Here is a 19528-nt window from a genome sequence, read left to right as displayed (position 1 = left end):
GGTGGCTTTTTAGCTTCACAATCTCTAGTGAGTATGATGTTCGTTTGGTTTTTTTTTACGCTGCAACATTACCACCGATCACATTTGCTTGGCATTTGTTTGTTGCAACATTAAAACAAAAGCATTTTTATTAAAATTAAATCAACAGTAGGGGACTTCTGTAAAAAAGTTCAAAAGCAAAACGCCTCAAAGAACGTCATCGCTATTCCAACTGGGCCTTGCCCACCTTCTTGATAAAAGTTGAAGTAAAATTTACACGCCATCCAATCGTCTGCGTTTATGCGAAATGTTTACATTAGAACACGATACTTTTTATTGCTACACAGAAAAAAATATTAACCTAAGATTATGCCACAATTTTAAGACACATAATTTACATAATATTAAGGACAAATTTCTTTAAAATAAAACAAAAAACTAATTAAACGAAAGTCTGTGTTTATAATCAGTAATTTTTTCATTGAAACTAGGACCCCAATCTTAGCAATTTCTTTGATTTTAAGTAAAAAAAATGTTAATGTAAAAAAAACATATTCCATTAACGAAATATTTTTTTTAATTAACTAAGATATTGATTTTTTTTTAATTTAGTATAAAAAAGCTTCAAACAAACTATTTTTTAATTGGACCAATTAATTTTTTAATTGACTTTCAATTAATTTTTTAATTTATACTATCATTTCTGTGATTGAAGACATTTCAATTAAAAAAATACTTCAATTAAAAAAATACTCAATTAATTTTGTGATTGAATCACAATTTTTTTGTTTGTATATAGTAAGCTTTTTTATTTTTAATCCAAAGGCTCAATATCGCAGATAATTTATTTCAAAGGAATAAACTCGAAAAAGTGAACCCTATATTTCACTAAAGCCGATTTAATTATATTTCAGTCCACATAATTATTAATATTTAAGAAAGTTTCTATGACTTTAATAATTTGTTGGGTTCGTCAGTAAAATTAACTAAAAGAGAGGAAAAAATTATACACAAATGAAGCATAAATATTATCTAATTCGTGTCTCCCTCAATCTAATTCAGAATTTCTTAATATTTGTAAATTTTACCACTAAAGACATTTTTGCAATTTTGAAATCCAATTTTTTCTTTCAAACTAGGAAATTTTATTTAATAAGTAAAAAATAATAATTTTGTCTAATATATTTTCTGATGTTTGTTGAAAATCATTTACTTATTTTTGTGAAATCGTCGTGACTTTCGAGTTTCTAATACAGTATTGTTAAAATTTACTAAAATTTATTAAAATTTTCTTTCCTGGTGGGTTCACTGTTTTTCAGTGTAATGGAAACAATTACGTTCCAAAATCGTGAACGGGCGATAGCACAATGAAACGGAAACCTTTAAACCTGAAAAATCAAAACGGAATGTTCACAAATTCGTCCACAGGCGTTCACACCGAAAAAAGTGAAAAATTAACTAAAACTAAAGAAGAAAATCATTCGCGCCAAATCATGACCATTTTAACCATACAGTAGTTCAGGCTTACTATTTTTGGGAATCATACGAAAATCTTTTTTTGCTTTAGTTCATATTGAATTTATGTATACGGTCATTAACTTTATACGCACGTTTAGTTCATAAAATTTTTGTGACATACTTAAAAAAAAGTAAGATTTCGTTAAGCTGTGGAATTTCGTAAACAATTATAAAATTTAACTACTAGCAAATAAATTTTTTCCAATAAAAATAAGTTAAATTTAGTGTTAGTTTAAATACTGAAATTTTTTTCTGTGCACGATTTCTAGGACTTTCGTTTTTGTTTGACCATGAAATGTCTTAAACAAGTTCTTATGGCAAATGCGTCGGTGGTGTAATGTGCTAAGGCGACGGTTAACGCGTATGGTTCAGACAATCCAGGTTCGAGTCACTGTAGCGCAAATGCTTTTTTTATACCCTCCACCATAGGATGGGGGTATATTAACTTTGTCAATCCGTTTGTAACACATCGAAATATTGTTCTAAGACCCCATAAAGTATATATATTCTGGGTCGTGGTGAAATTCAGAGTCGATCTGAGCATGTCCCTCCGTCCGTCTGTTGAAATCACGCTAACTTCCGAACGAAACAAGCTATCGACTTGAAACTTGGCACAAGTAGTTGTTATTGATGTAGGTCGGATGGAATTGCAAATGGGCCATATCGGTCCACTTTTACGTATAGCCCCCACCGTGGTGCAATGGTTGGCATGCCCGCCTTGCATACACAAGGTCGTGGGTTCGATTCCTGCTTCGACCGAACACCAAAAAGTTTTTCAGCGGTGGATTATCCCACCTCAGTAATGCTGGTGACATTTCTGAGGGTTTCGAAGCTTCTCTAAGTGGTTCCACTGCAATGTGGAACGCCGTTCGGACTCGGCTATAAAAAGGAGGTCCCTTGTCATTGAACTTAACATGGAATCGGGCAGCACTCAGTGATAAGAGAGAAGTTCACCAATGTGGTATCACAATGGACTGAATAGTCTAAGTGAGCCTGATACATCGGGCTGCCACCTAACCTAACCTACGTATAGGCCCCATATAAACGGACCCCCAAATTTGGCTTGCGATTGCTCTAAGAGATGCAAATTTCATCCGATTCGGCTGAAATTTGGTACATGGTGTTAGTATATGGTCTCTAACAACCGAGCAAAAATTGGTCCACATCGGTCCATAATTACATATAGCCCCCATATAAACCGATCCCCCGATTTGGCTTGCGGAGCCTATAAGAGAAGCAAATATCATCCGATCCGGTTGAAATTTGGTACATGGTGTTAGTATATGGTCTCTAACAACCGAGCAAAAATTGGTCCACATCGGTCCATAATTATATATAGCCCCCATATAAACCGATCACCAGATTTGACCTCCGGAGCCTCTTGGAAGACCAAAATTCATCTGATTCAGTTGAAATTCGGTGCGTGGTGTTAATATATGGCCCCAAACACTCATGCAAAAATTGGTCGAAATCGGTCAATAGTTATATATAACCCCCATATAAACCGATCCCCAGATTTATCCTCTGGTGTCTTTTGGAGAAGCAAAATTCATCCGATCTGGTTGAAATTTGGTATGTTGTGGTAGTATATGATATTTAACAAACATGCCAAAAGTGGTCCATATCAGTCCATAATCATATATAATCATATATAAACCGATCGCGAGATTGGTTTTGGAGCCTCTTGGAGGAGCAAATTTCATCCGAGTCAATTGAAATTTGGTACATTGTGCTAGTATATGGCCGTTAACAACCATAGCTAACTAGGTCCATATCGGTCTATGGTTATATATAGCCCTCAGATAAATCGATCCCCAATCACACAAAAATTATTTGTAGACTTACCTATACATAACTTTTTCGTCTAATATATAACTTACGGCCGTACACACAAAAAAATAGTTCTTTCCTCCCAAACGAAATTTTAGACAAAGTTCGTTTCTGATTTGCTTTTCGCTGTAAGGAAGTGTATTTGGAAGAAAAGTATATACTTTTTGTGATAAACGTTTATTCTTTTCCAGGATGTAAAAACAATTTCATAAAGACAAACTCAAAAAAAAAATTGTTTTCTTGCTAATTGCATTTTCTCTCACATCTTTCTCACATCCCCGAGATTTTTAGTTCTTAGCACCTTTTCCTGTAATACCAACAATGTAGAAGAAATTATACGATTTTATAAATTTTTTTTTATCTTTCGCCTGGACGGAGAATCGAACCGCGGACCATGCACTTTGTAAGCCAACACACTAACCACTGAGCTATGTACCTGTTATGGTCATCAATAGATAAATATCCACATACGTTTTATTTATGTAGCATAGCTTGCGGCGCCCACGAACCGAATAAACAAAGTTTATTTAACAGAAACAAACATTTAGTTTGGCACCGTGGAGCAGTGGTTGCTACGTCCGACTTGCATGGCAAGGGTCGTGGGTTCGATCCCTAAAGTCAGAAAAGAACAGTGTTTGATATAAACGAAATGGACTGTGTAGTTGTGTCAAAAATAACTTTTTTTTTTTTAAGAAGCCTTATCTTTGGTTCGGTATGAATACCCAAATCCTTAATAAAAGGTAAAAAAAATTTTGCAAGTAAATTTTTTACGAGTGTATCCTATGTACAATCCTCAGAGGAAAAACCTTAAAAAATACTAAAATATTAAATTATTACTTTAGTTTTGTTATGTCCCGAATTCGTTGAAATAGATCAAGATTTTGTAGGGAATAAAGTTTTATTTTATAAAAATTTAAAATGCATTTTAGTGTAATTAAAGCAGTTACGTGATTTTTAATTTCTCTTCATTTGCATGACCGGTAATGGAGGCAGTGTCATAAGCACAAGGGTGCGTTATCTAAATACATTTGGACTTTTTAATGACACAGCATGAGACATTAAAACTATTGTTCGCAGCAGTATGTGGCTGTAATATTAAATATCACGATAGGGCGAAAGAAAGTACGCCTGTGATGACATCGAAATTAAGGAAAGAAAGAAGGAAATTGGTTCTAACATGATTTAAAATATAAGATTTATCAAATCGTTGGCGAAAGTTACCGCCACGATAGGGGAGTTGCCATAAACATGAATCGCAATTAAATGAAACACTAGTTTGAAGCCATTAACTAATTTGTATTCTTTTATACACATTAGAATAATTTAATAACTTATTTTTTTTATTATTAAAAATATAAAACTACATATTTAAAATATATAATGTTAATTAATTAAATCAAACTAACTTTTATTATGTGAAGTTAAATTATAATTAAGACAAATTAATTTAAACTAAATAAAATAAAATCAAATTTTTTATTCATCATAATTTAAATAAATTTTTTATAATTATTGAAAAATTATTCTAGATGTTACAACAAATGATAACATTTTTTCTTATTTTGTCTGAACTTCCTAAACAGATAAACCCCTTCCTATAAAATTTTAATAAGAAAACATTGGAATATTATTCGTAATGGAATTATGGTATTATAATGCAACTGCGTCATATTTAACTGGAAAATCATAAACAGTTATTATTGGAGACTTCAAACATCCTAAAATAAAAAAAAATGGTTTTATATCGCACCATAATTGTTTATAATGATGCTGGTATCATTGCCAAATCCAATCAACAGTGAACAGCAATGATATCTTTACAATAAGGATATTTTGTAGGTACCTTTATAGATTTAAATCTTGAACACATCAAATTAAAAATATGATAAAGATTTTATTTATGGAATTTTCATTCTCTTTTTGCGATATATTAATAGAGGATATGCCACTTCTAAAATCCAAATTATAAAGGGTGATTCTTTTGAGGTTAGGATTTTCATGCATTAGTATTTGACAGATCACGTAAGATTTCAGACATGGTGTCAAGGAGAAAGATGCTCAGTATGCTTTGACATTTCATCATGAATAGACTTACTAACGAGCAACGCTTGCAAATCATTGAATTTTATTACCAAAATCAGTGGCAGAAAATCCGCTTTTTTATCGACAAATTTTGTTCAGCGATGAGGCTCATTTCTGGTTGAATGGCTACGTAAATAAGCAAAATTGCCGCATTTGGAGTGAAGAGCAACCAGAAGCCGTTCAAGAACTGCCCATGCATCCCGAAAAATGCACTGTTTGGTGTGGTTTGTACGCTGGTGGAATCATTGGACCGTATTTTTTCAAAGATGCTGTTGGACGCAACGTTACGGTGAATGGCGATCGCTATCGTTCGATGCTAACAAACTTTTTGTTGCCAAAAATGGAAGAACTGAACTTGGTTGACATGTGGTTTCAACAAGATGGCGCTACATGCCACACAGCTCGCGATTCTATGGCCATTTTGAGGGAAAACTTCGGAGAACAATTCATCTCAAGAAATGGACCGGTAAGTTGGCCACCAAGATCATGCGATTTGACGCCTTTAGACTATTTTTTGTGGGGCTACGTCAAGTCTAAAGTCTACAGAAATAAGCCAGCAACTATTCCAGCTTTGGAAGACAACATTTCCGAAGAAATTCGGGCTATTCCGGCCGAAATGCTCGAAAAAGTTGCCCAAAATTGGATATTCCGAATGGACCACCTAAGACGCAGCCGCGGTCAACATTTAAATGAAATTATCTTCAAAAAGTAAATGTCATGAACCAATCTAACGTTTCAAATAAAGAACCGATGAGATTTTGCAAATTTTATGCGTTTTTTAAAAAAAAAAAGTTATCAAGCTCTTAACAAATCACCCTTTAGTAGATACTTCCAAGTAAAAGATGTTTTCTTTATTCAAAAAAAAAAAAAAACTTTAAACCAAAGATGATAAATTCTCAAATTAAGTCTTAGTCTATATTTAAAGCATTTTTATCTTAAATCTAAATATTCAATATTTCATTTAATGTAAGGACAATTTCTTTAAATCAAAAATACGTTTCTTTACTGCAAGGAAAATTTGTTCAAAGACATACGACTTTAACGAATAGAATTAAAATTTTGACAACAGTTTCTATAGAAATAATTTTTTGCAAAAATTTTCTATAGAAATGGAATTTGGACAAAATTTCTTTAGAAATAAAATTTTGCAAAAATTTTATATAAAAACAAAATTTTGACAAAATTTTCTATAGAAATAAAATTTTCCATTTGTTTTGTTATTGTTGGTTTTGTTCTTTAAGCATTGTTGTTGTTTTTTATTTCAGCTTAAAACCATACATTGACTAAACTACAAGAGTAGCTTAACCAACAGAGGAAAAGAATGTTTGTCAAATTCATTTGGGCAAAGCCCTATAGACTGCAAGATGGTTGGATGGACGCACGTTTCGGAATTACCACATTCCTCATCAGCATCCTCTACTTGCAGCAAAACTATCAACCAATTATCAGAATAAATTCAGGCAGTTTATTAAACCCAACAAAAACCACACTTGAACCCTCCGAAAAAATGTTTTACATTGATAGCCGGCTTATGCCGAAATAAATTCGAAACAAACATATCTCTTTTCCTATGCCACTGTCAAATCATCGATTTGAATTCACATGGCTGGGTTTATTTTGAGCGTGCCTCCTCTTCTTTTTCCATTTGTTTTGTTTTGTTATTGTTGGTTTTGTTCTTTAAGCATTGTTGTTGTTTTTTATTTCAGCTTAAAACCATACATTGACTAAACTACAAGAGTAGCTTAACCAACAGAGGAAAAGAATGTTTGTCAAATTCATTTGGGCAAAGCCCTATAGACTGCAAGATGGTTGGATGGACGCACGTTTCGGAATTACCACATTCCTCATCAGCATCCTCTACTTGCAGCAAAACTATCAACCAATTATCAGAATAAATTCAGGCAGTTTATTAAACCCAACAAAAACCACACTTGAACCCTCCGAAAAAAGGTTTTACATTGATAGCCGGCTTATGCCGAAATAAATTCGAAACAAACATATCTCTTTTCTATAGGGCTTTGCCCAAATGAATTTGACAAACATTCTTTTCCTCTGTTGGTTAAGCTACTCTTGTAGTTTAGTCAATGTATGGTTTTAAGCTGAAATAAAAAACAACAACAATGCTTAAAGAACAAAACCAACAATAACAAAACAAAACAAATGGAAAAAGAAGAGGAGGCACGCTCAAAATAAACCCAGCCATGTGAATTCAAATCGATGATTTGACAGTGGCATAGGAAAAGAGATATGTTTGTTTCGAATTTATTTCGGCATAAGCCGGCTATCAATGTAAAACCTTTTTTCGGAGGGTTCAAGTGTGGTTTTTGTTGGGTTTAATAAACTGCCTGAATTTATTCTGATAATTGGTTGATAGTTTTGCTGCAAGTAGAGGATGCTGATGAGGAATGTGGTAATTCCGAAACGTGCGTCCATCCAACCATCTTGCAGTCTATAGGGCTTTGCCCAAATGAATTTGACAAACATTCTTTTCCTCTGTTGGTTAAGCTACTCTTGTAGTTTAGTCAATGTATGGTTTTAAGCTGAAATAAAAAACAACAACAATGAAATAAAATTTTGACAAAATTTTTTATAGAAATAAAATTTTAAGAAAATTTTTATAGACACAAAATGTTGGCAACATTTTCTATAAAAATAACATTTTGTCACAATTTTCTCTAGTAATTAAATTTTGATCAAATTTTCTATAAAACAAAATTTTTATAGAAATAAAATATTTACAAAATTTTATATAGAAATAAAATTTTGACAAAAATTTTTGAATTAAAAAAAATTTGAAATTTGAATTTATTTTAATTGCAATTTCATTATATTAAAGAAATTTGTCCTTAATGTTTTGAAAATTGCGCATCCAAAGTCACAATATCAAGTAAATATTTTAAAATCGTGATAAAATGATTTTAGCGGCTTAAGGTGGGTATTAAGTTCGAGTTTAGCCGCTAAAATCGCAAATTTTTCACGATTACTTTTCTTTAACAATCCATTTTAAGGAATACAAACTTTGTGAAAATTTGCGCTGTAATATTCCCCATCAAGTTATAATGAAATCTGCAAAAAATATGCATAATTTTATGCCTTTTAAGATTTAGTTTTCACTTTAGTGAAAAAAATGCTACTAAACTCGAACTTAATACTCACCTTTAGTGTCGGGAATTTTCTTTATATAATTTAGGAATTTGAGATGGTAACACTGAAAAAATGCAACTCTGTGTACAAGAAACAACAATTCATAAACAAACGTGAAACAGTTATAACGGCGAAAACAAGCGTCACTTCGAAATAAGAAAATAAAAAAAAGAATATATATTGGTAAAATGTCTCAAAATCTTAACAAAAGGAAAATTAACCCCCTTGGTACAACTGAAGGTAAGAAAAATGTCGTGCAATAAAGAATTCGTTTCTTTATATTTTCAATTTGTTTCTACAGACACTGATAAAAGGTTGGACTCCATTGGAACGATGCCTTTCGTAGGAAAGAATCAAGCAAAGCGACAAAAGCTAAAACACAGATGAGGTACATTTTGAAATCCTGAATTTATATAATTGTTTTAATTCATTTTTCACTTTACAGATGCTATAGATGATAATTTGGATTTTTTTCGAGACGGAGGATCACAGTATGCCATCCCATTCCGTAAATAAGGATGACGAGAGTAAGGAAATGTATTTCGCCCAATAGAGGCCATTATCAACAAATGTTATTCTTTATCTTTCTATGTAGATTCATTCATGGATGAAGTTAGAAGAGAGTTAAGGGCTATTAAGGACGAAATTGGAGAGATAAAAAATGAGTTGAAGAATGAAATTTGCAGTTTACGGAGAAGTTTACTTTATAACTTCAAAAAATGGAGGAGTCTATTATTTCCAACGTGAACACCATATTAAACAACCATATTAAAATAATTTTTTTACCAATTAGCAATGTCAATCTTAATCTTAATTATGTATTTTTCCTATTAATTGTTAATTATTAAGTTTTCTGATGTTCCTTTGTAAAGTGTAAAACACTAATATAAATATAACAATAAAATATTCAACGTTTCAATAGCGGTTTTAAGGTACTGTAAAATTATAATTCTAACTCTCCTAAAGCATTCTAGAAACAATTGGAAAGACGTATGAAATGTTGTTTTTCAGTGCTTTTTAATGGTTGTAAAAACCATCGATACACCGTATAACGATGTTATCATTTTGGGGTTGTCAAAGCGTTCGTTAAACCATCGGAAAAGCGTATAAAATATTGTTTTCATGACGCTTTGAAAACGTTGTTAAATACAATCGATACACCGTGGAATGATGTTATCATTTTGGGGTTGTAACAACGCTTTTTCCCACCGTGTATCAACCGTTCACAACGCTTTTCCGATGGTTTTTTCCTGACTGGGGATTTAGATATAGCTCCCATATATATCTTGGGACCGACTTACTATCTTATAACCACAGAAGCCAAAGCTTTACTCCAATTTACATGAAATGTTGCAAAAACTGTATATGGTGGATGGTGGTCAAAATCGATTCCTATTTAGATCTAAATTCCATATATGTATTTCGCCCGATTTAGATTCATATGACTACAGAGGCAAAACTTTTACTCCGATTTACGTGATGACAAATTTTGTCTATAAGTTTTATTTAAAACTAGTTAGTCTTTCCTTACTTGTTTTATATAAAACATACCTGTATACTAAACTGTTTATTATTATTGCTATTTCTGTTCAGTATTTTGTATTCGCACAATTGTAGTACCAAATTGTACAATTTGTTGGAGTGAATAAAAATTAATATGTACTATATATTACATTTTAGTATATGAAAAATATCATTGGAGATTTTCATTCATAAAAAGTCCAAATATTTATTTGGACACAAGTAAAAATGCAATAAGGATAATACAAATTTTTGGAAGAATTTGTTTTATAATTTTTTACAGCGCATCAATGAAGCAAGAGTTTATTGTATGATTTGATCAGAAAGAGAATTTGTGACAATTCTTCCACTGTGATTTGCTATAATCAATAGTTACATTGGCCTAAAGTAGGGATAGTGTCGTTGATTTTAGTTTTAATGCCATTGTTTTACATTGTAAGTAGAGGTGTTGTCCAATTTATAATTACGATTTGTTTTTCTATAATTGCATCCAATTTCTCATTGCCTTACAGGAATCTCTTAATCCGAAAACTTTTCCCTCTATTCATTTTCCATTCAATGGCCTAGAGGTAATGAATGTTGTCATTTATTTAGTTTTTGCTAACTCTTTTTCCTTCACATTATAATATTTGAAATTGTTACAATTACAAAACATTTTCCGATAATTTTCGTTACAATTGTCTACAAACAAAACAAAGATTACCCATGATAGACGGCATAGTTTAATGGGCAAATAATTTATGATGCTTCACAAAAGAAATACGGACGGTCGTAGTCGTAATGTTTAGGAGAAGGATTTTTTTAATTTGAAAATAATTGATGAGTTGATCATGAAAAAGAAAATCGATTATTTTCGCTTTTATGAGTATCTTGTAGAGGATCTGTGAAGCAAGTGTTTGTAATCTTAATAATCTTCCCATAAATGGTGAAAATTTGTCCATTTGGAAGATATAATTGTCGATACATATTTGGATAATGTTTGATTGATAATAATGTCAACTTTGAGAGATGTGGCTACACCCATGTCTAATCTATTTTCAAAGCCTTGAGTAACCGAATGATTTAAACTCGTTAAAAAATCGTAAAAGTTATAATGAGTCTATGTTGGAAAATACATCGGTTTTATTTGTCAACCTTTATTGACTTTTTCATGCTTCGGGTAAGCTCAGGAAGAACTAAATATACACACTGAAAGAAGAGTTTTTACTTTCTGAGGAACGAAATTTTAGACAAACGAAGTTTTCTTTTGACACTTAAAAATTTACTTTAAAGACAAATAAAAAAGACTGGAAGCAACCGTTGCAACGCTTTTATTAAATTCAGCTTTATTTCTTCTTAAAGAAAATACTTTTTAACAAAGGCAAATTTCGTTTGTCTAAAATTTCGTTCCGGAGGAAAGTATTTTCTCTTTCGGTGTATGACTTAAATTGTCAAAGAACATAAAGAACTATCATGTGGGGAAAAGAGGCACATATTTTTTTGATATCTTGACTGTTAGGGGGACTTTTGGAGAAATCACCTAAAATTGTCAGTGGTTGAAGCGATAAATTTGGTACAATTTCTTCAATATGAACGGAAGGACATACTTCCTTCTGTCTGAAATTAATGCCTAAATATTCAAAATATTTTCCATTATTAGATAGTCGATGTCGGCGGAAAGTACAGTCCCTTAGATTTTTCCATTCTTCAGATAGCCGTTGTGGATCAGACCTTGTGAATTCCGGATAGCATACCCCCTCCCACCGTTGCTTTAATTTTTTATACCCACCACCACATGAGGGGGGGAGGGGGGTATATTATCTTTGTCATTCCGTTTGCAACACATCGAAATATTGCTCTAAGACCCCATAAAGTATATATATTCTGGGTCGTGGTGAAATTCTGAGTCGATCTAAGCATGTCCGTCTGTCCGCCTGTTGAAATCACGCTAACTTCCGAATCGAGCTATCGACTTGAAACTTGGCACAAGTAGTTGTAATTGCTGTAGGTCGGATGGTATTGCAAATGGGCCATATAGGACCACTTTTACGTATAGCCCCCATATAAACGGACCCCAGATTTGGCTTGCTGAGGGTCTACGAGAAGCATATTTCATACGATCTGGCTGAAATTTAGTATATGGTGTTGGTATAGGGTCTCTAACAACCATGCAAAAATTGGTTCACATCGGTCCATAGTTATATATAGCCCCCATATAAACCGATCCCCAGATTTGGCTTGCGGAACCTCAAAGAGAAGCAAATTTCATCCGATCCGGCTGAAATTTGGTATATGGTGTTGGTATATGGTCTCTAACAACCATGCAAAAATTGGTCCATATTGGTCCATAATTATCTATAGCCCCCATATAAACCATTCCCCAGATTTGACATCCGGAGCCTCTTGGAGGAGGGTCGTGGGTTCGATTCCTGCTTCGACCGAACACCAAAAAGTTTTTCAGCGGTGGATTATCCCACCTCAGTAATGCTGGTGACATTTCTGAGGGTTTCAAAACTTCTCTAAGTGCTTTCACTGCAATGTGGAAAGCCGTTCGGACTCGGCTATAAAAAGGAGGTCCCTTGTCATTGAGCTTAACATGGAATCGGGCAGCACTCAGTGATAAGAGAGAAGTTCACCAATTTGGTATCACAATGGACTGAATAGTCTAAGTGAGCCTGAATCATCGGGCTGCCACCTAACCTAACCTAGTATATGACCGCTAACAACCATGCCAAAATTGGTCCATATCGGTCTATAGTTATATATAGCCGATCCCCAATCACACAAAAATTGGTCCATATCGGTTCATATCATGGCTGTCATTCGAGCCAAAAGTAATCTACCAAAATTTTATGTTTCTGTTCTTTTCCTCAACGCAATGGTGTTTAAGCTGAGATCAAAACAACAAATATGATTGAAGTACAAACCAACAATAACAAAACAAAACAAAATTTTATTTCTATAGAAAATTTTGTCAAAATTTTATTTCTATAGAAAATTTTGTCAAAATTTTATTTCTATAGAAAATTATGTCAAAATTTTATTTCTATAGAAAATTTTTTAAAGATTTTATTTCTATAGAAAATTTTGACAAAATTTTATTTCTATAGAAAATTTTTTCAAAATTTTACTTCTATAGAATATTTTTTTCAAAATTTTTTTTCTATAGAAAATTTTGTCAAAATTTTATTTCTATAGAAAATTTTGTCAAAATTTTATTTCTATAGAAAATTTTTTCAAGATTTTATTTCTATAGAAAATTTTGACAAAATTTTATTTCTATAGAAAATTTTTTCAAAATTTTACTTCTATAGAATATTTTTTTCAAAATTTTTTTTTTCTATAGAAAATTTTGTCAAAATTTTATTTCTATACAAAATTTTTTCAAAATTTTATTTCTATAGAAAATTTTGACAGAATTTTATTTCTATAGAAAATTTTGTCAAAATTTTATTTCTATAGAAAATTTTGTCATAATTTTATTTCTATAGAAAATTTTGTCAAAATTTTATTTCTATAGAAAATTTTGTCAAAATTTTATTTCTATAAAAAATTTTGTCAAAATTTTATTTCTATAGAAAATTTTGTCAAAATTTTATTTCTATAGAAAATTTTGTCAAAATTTTATTTCTATAGAAAATTTTGTCAAAATTTTATTTCTATAGAAAATTTTGTCAAAACTTTTTTCTATAGAAAATTTTTTCAAGATTTTATTTCTATAGAAAATGTTGACAAAATTTTATTTCTATAGAAAATTTTGTCAAAATTTTACTTCTATAGAATATTTTTTCAAAATTTTATTTTTATAGAAAATTTTGTCAAAATTTTATTTCTATAGAAAATTTTTTCAAAATTTTATTTCTATAGAAAATTTTGACAGAATTTTATTTCTATAGAAAATTTTGTCAAAATTTTATTTCTATAGAAAATTTTTTAAAATTTATTTCCATTTTATTTCCATAGAAAATTTTGTCAAAATTTTATTTCTATAGAAAATGTTGTCAAAATTTTATTTCTAAAGAATAAGAGGAAGACGTTGTTAGGAAGTTTTAAGATACCTTACCATCGGCAAGTGTTACCGCAACCCAATTAATTCGATTGTGGATGACAGTCTTTGGTTTAAAGTTTATTTTGGAATTAAGAAAACCCTTTTAACTTTGAATTATCTGTTATAATTTGGATTTTTTATTTGAAATATAAAAAAATTACAATATTAATTCATAACAATATAAACATATGCCTCATCGCCAAAATCATTCCATATATGAATTCAATTCAGTTAAATTTTTTCATTCTGTAGCATAGTGGTACATAAATATAGGAAAATGTTAACTAATATATGGAATGCATTCTACCTAATTTCAACGAAAATCACATCGTTCAAAAAAATAAAAATGTCTTTGGCGCTATACGAAGTTCAACTTTCTTCACAATTAGTTCATTTTAACTTAAAGAAGGGGTCACTTTTTTTTGGGTGTAGAGGCTATTAGTATTTGTAAAGTGGTACGCGAATAGCTTTATTATTATATCGCCAAAAGAGAATGAAAGTTTGATGAAATCTGTATACTAATTTTATTGATCCTAGATTTAAAAGTAAATAGGTCCCTAAAAATGTCTTTGGTTTAAAAAAGCCCCTTCTTTGGTTCGGAACCAATACCAAAATTCGTAAAGGAAAGGTGAAAATCTTTTTAATCCAAGTATTTTTTTTGAGTATTTGAAGCTATTCACATGAAAATAAATATAAGTTTAAAAATTCTTATGATATTTTAACATTTTGAAAAAAAAAATGTTTTCTTAATTAAAAAAAAGTATTTAAACCGAAGATCAACAATCTTCAAAATAAGTCTTTGCCAATATTTGAAAGGTTTTTATCTTTAATCCAAAGTTCAATATTTAAAGATAATTACTTTAAATCAAAAATGTTTTTCTTAGCTTTAAGGAAAATTTGCCTTAGCTCAAAGACATATTTTGATTTTAAAAAGATTCCAAGATTCGTGTCCAAAATTTAATGAAAAAAATTGAAGCAAAGACTTAATGAAATTTGTACTTAATATTGAATAGATTTCTTGTCCTAAAATGAAAGTTGCATAATTTTTCATATTATTTCATATTATATTACTTTATGTTATGTCATATTAATCGGTGAGACCCTCTTAGTATATAATTGTCATAACTTCCCTACTGGACAAATAGCAAATATTTGTCTTAAACCAGGAAACTAGGTATGAATTTTCCAATAACAACTGTCCTGAAAGTGAATATCAAATTCACTTTTTAGGCAACCATATTAGCTTGATAAATTTAAATTCCCTTAAACATTTTTGTCTTCTTGATAATACAAGGAAGTATTCGACGACTTGAATGACAGGTAAATAAACTAAACAATACTCGTACCTTTGCCATTAGCAAAAATTCCAAAGTTGACTCTCCTCAGCTTTAGCTGAGCGAAGTTTATCTCGTATTAGCAGGTTGCAATCCCAAAAAGTCAAAACCATTTGTTTTGTGTTACTCCATCATTACCATGACCAATTGGCTTCATCATCATCACTATGAGCATGTGGAACGCTGATATGTGAGGCTAATGCCAGTGAGCTTGGGTTTTTGGCCAAGAGGCTAAAGGCCTCTTTGTGCTTGGCTGTAAAAATGTAATTGTTATATGCATCTTTCAACTACTAAAACAAATCCCAAACTTTATTGTTTGCGTAAAAAACAGAAATTATGAAAATGCAACGAATTTCATGTTTGAAAATCATGCAATCTTTTAATTTTGAGCTATTTTTTATGCTTGCTGGATGGTTTGCCTTATTGGCTCTCCCCTTTTTCCGTTGGAATTTAAGTTTTGGTTTGCATAATATTTGCAGACTTTTTTTGTGAATGAGCTGCTGCTGCTGCTGATCTTAATGCCTAACTGACGGACTTGAAATTATGGTCCATTATGAATTTTCACATACATTGTGTACTTTTTTAAGTTTGCCTCTTTTTCAAAATTTGTTTGCTCCCTCCGTTTGAATTTGATGACTTCATGTTATGCTAATCATCATAGTAGCTAGCTGCCTGGATGAATGGCTTAGATGTCTAGAAAATTGTTTCGAATTGAAAGTGAAGGTTGTCTGTTTGTTTTGCATTTATTTTCTAAAGAAGATAATTTGTACTTTTCATTATGGTTTTCTTTATGAAAATTGAAAACTCACATGGGAAAGTAAATTTTATTAAAAAATTATAGGGATAATTAATGAGTACAAGGCCGGAACTAGTATGAGGTGTGAATGTACTTTGAATTTTAAAGAAAAATCGAAAGTCGTTATGCAAATACAATAATAAACAAAATTGTTCATGCAAAAAAATTAAAAGTTTGGAATAAAAAACAGAAAAAGTGACATGTCGCCAAAAAGGTTGCAAAATGCGATTAAAGTCGCATTACCCTTACCTCAGGGATGATAAATAGCATTTTTGAAATTGTGCCAAATCAGCTTCGAAAAATACTTTTTTGAGCCATAAGGTACTTCTTCACATTAATGGATATTTTTTCCTTTTCTGCTTATCAAATAGATTTGCCATAATAAAATGGTTAATATGCCCACTTGGCTATAGTTTGTCATGGTTTTTTGGGGCTATTTCCGGGAATAACAGCGTAATTTGCTTAAGTGAGCCAATCTGACCCTCGAGTACAACGTGTGGAAAATACTTAAATTTTGAACGAATTATTGTTTAATTCTTCCCATTGTATCACTATCACTAATAATATCAAATTTCGTGAAGATTGGAACCAAAGTCTTATCAAGGCTAGACTGACTGATTTTGGTCATGTCTACACCCTCACAAAAAATCGCTTCTGTAACATATACTCCCAAACATATTTTGCTTCAAGCATATACATTTTTGGGTATTGCCCAAACATTTATATGTTTGATCTCTACCAATATATAATATGTTTGAAAGCATATTGGTATAAACAATATATGTTTGGGTAGTCTAAGTTCCAAACATTTTGTATTTTTGCATCCAAATTCAATAATGTTATCTTCCAAAAAACAATATGTTATTATGTGACCATATAATATGTTTGGAAGCATTTTGCACCCAAAAATATTATATGCTTAAAAAAAATTCTCCCAAACAATATTGTGCTCAAAATTTTATTTATTTATTTATATATTTACAATCATAATGAATTATGAAAATAAACAGGTAATATAGGTGCTAACAACATAGGTTTTCGACCTGAATGCTCAAAATTTTGTTTCTGCCCAATTGTATATTCCCCCACATCTTTCTAACTTCCACGAGATTTTTTAGTTCTTAGCACCTTTTTTGTAATACAAACATTGTAGAAGAAATTATTCAATTGTATGATTTTTTTTATTTTAATTTTACCTTTTGCCGGACGGGGATTCGAACAGCGGACCACACAGTTTGTAAGGATCAAAGAAGTAGCTGATCAATTGCCCAAGGAAAAATAAAATGTTAATTTTGTAATAACAAGCAACAACCACCAACTTAATTCAATATCGCTCCCTGTTAAATAGCGCTCCAAGCTACTAAACACATATATGTTTATAGGCTATTTCTAAATTAATATATGTTTGCATCCAAGCATATTATATTTACAAACATTTTATGTCCCAAACAAAATATGTTGTAACATATTAACATATATGTCCCAAACATGTTATGCTAGTTTATGAACATTATATGCTTGCACTCAAAAATATTGTGTTTAAAAATTTGTGTTCCAAACATATAATGTTTATAGCCAAACATATGAAAAACAGTCTTTTTCAACCGTGTAGCAATGCATGACTTAAGGTCTGTCTTAATCGGAATTGGACGTATTTATCACCGTTATATTGTATACTCTCTGCGTAGACAATCATCCGCCTCTGGCTTTAGGCGTTCATAAGTTTTTTTTGTTTATTGGACTAGCATTCATATTTTAATTTATGAACTTAAAGAATGTTAAAAAATGTACCAAATCTATCACAGGGGTACCATGGGTATTTATTTTACTCAAATAGTATCAAAAAAGTACAAAAGTGTCAACTTTATCAACCCTGTTATGAACTTAACGAATATTGAAAATGTCGTATCAAATATGTCGTGGGTATACCATGGTAGTTAGTTTACTCAAATAGTATCAAAAAAGTACAGTACAAAAAATTCAAATTTATCAACCCTGCCTTAAATACCGAGAATGATTTTTTTGCTTCGGGGTGTAATGTCGTCCCATGGTGTCGGACCTTTACATGCAATTGAAGGTGCTATGGAACAATTATAGTACGCAGCGACACTGACATAATAACGCTGTTTTCTTTTAGTACTGGATGCAACATTTGTATGAGCTATCGAGAACATCGTTGCACTGGTGTACTAGCAGAGCATCTCATCAGTGCAAATCGAGTCGGTGTTGCCAGACTGCACTTTGAGTATCCAGTACTAAAAGAAAACAAGCCTAATGTTGTCATATGTGGACGAAACTAAACGAGTTAAATGGCCACTTCAATAGGGTGATTCAAACCAATCCTTGTTTTGTCAAAATTGTATTTCTATAGAAAATTTTCTCAAAATATTATTTCTATAGAAAACTTTATCAAAATTTTATTTCTATAGAAAATTTTGTCAAAATTTTATTTTTAGAGAAAATTTTGTCAAAATTTTATTTCTATAGAATATTTTGTCAATATTTTATTTCTAGAGAAAATTTTGTCAAAATTTTATATCTATAGAAAATTTTTTAAAAATGTATTTTTCTATAGAAATTTTTCTCAAAATTTTATTTCTATAGAAAATTTTTCAATATTTTATTTCTAGAGAAAATTTTGTCGAAATTTTATTTCTATAGAAAGTTTTCTCAAAATTTTATTTCTATAGAAATTTTTCTAAAATTTGTATTATACTATATTATACTAAGTGGCATAATAACGTTGTTTTCTTTTAGTACGGGATGCAACATTTGTATGAGCTATCCAGAACATCGTTGCACTGGTGTACTATGCAGAGCATCTCATCAGTGCAAATCGAGTCGGTGTTGCCAGACTGCATTTTGAGTATCCAGTACTAAAAGAAAACAAGTTTAATGTTGTCATATGGGGACGAAACTACACACAAAAAAAAATTTTCTGATTCAATCACGAAATTAATTGATTCAATTAATTTTTTAATTGAAATGTCTTCAATCACAGAAATGATAGTATCAATAAAAAAAATTAATTGACAGTCAATTAAAAAATTAATTGATCCAATTAAAAAATTAATTGATACTATTAATTTGTGTGATTGATTTTTGTTTCAACTAAAAAATTTGTTTAATCAATTAAATTTTTAATTGAATATTTTTTAAAACTCAATTAAGACTTTAATTGAAAAAAATTTTGTGAAATTTTTTCTGTGTAAGCGCGTTAAATGGCCACTTCAATAGGGTAATGATTCAAACTAATCCTTGTTTTGTAAACATTTTTTTCTATAGAAAATTTTATCA

The 19528-nt window shown here is 30.8% G+C and overlaps 1 protein-coding gene across 2 annotated transcripts in view; it reads right to left on the bottom strand.

The window, feature by feature from the left end:
• qua (villin like protein quail) overlaps positions 1-19528 on the bottom strand; it is a 67549-nt gene that overhangs the window by 23437 nt on the left and 24584 nt on the right. The window lies entirely within an intron of this gene.

The sequence above is a fragment of the Haematobia irritans genome, chromosome 2 (assembly GCF_050003625.1).
Source record: "Haematobia irritans isolate KBUSLIRL chromosome 2, ASM5000362v1, whole genome shotgun sequence".
In the NCBI taxonomy this organism is placed as follows: Eukaryota; Metazoa; Arthropoda; class Insecta; order Diptera; family Muscidae; genus Haematobia; species Haematobia irritans.
Note: the sequence above shows the minus strand (reverse complement) of the source record. Positions and strands in the feature narration are given on the sequence as shown.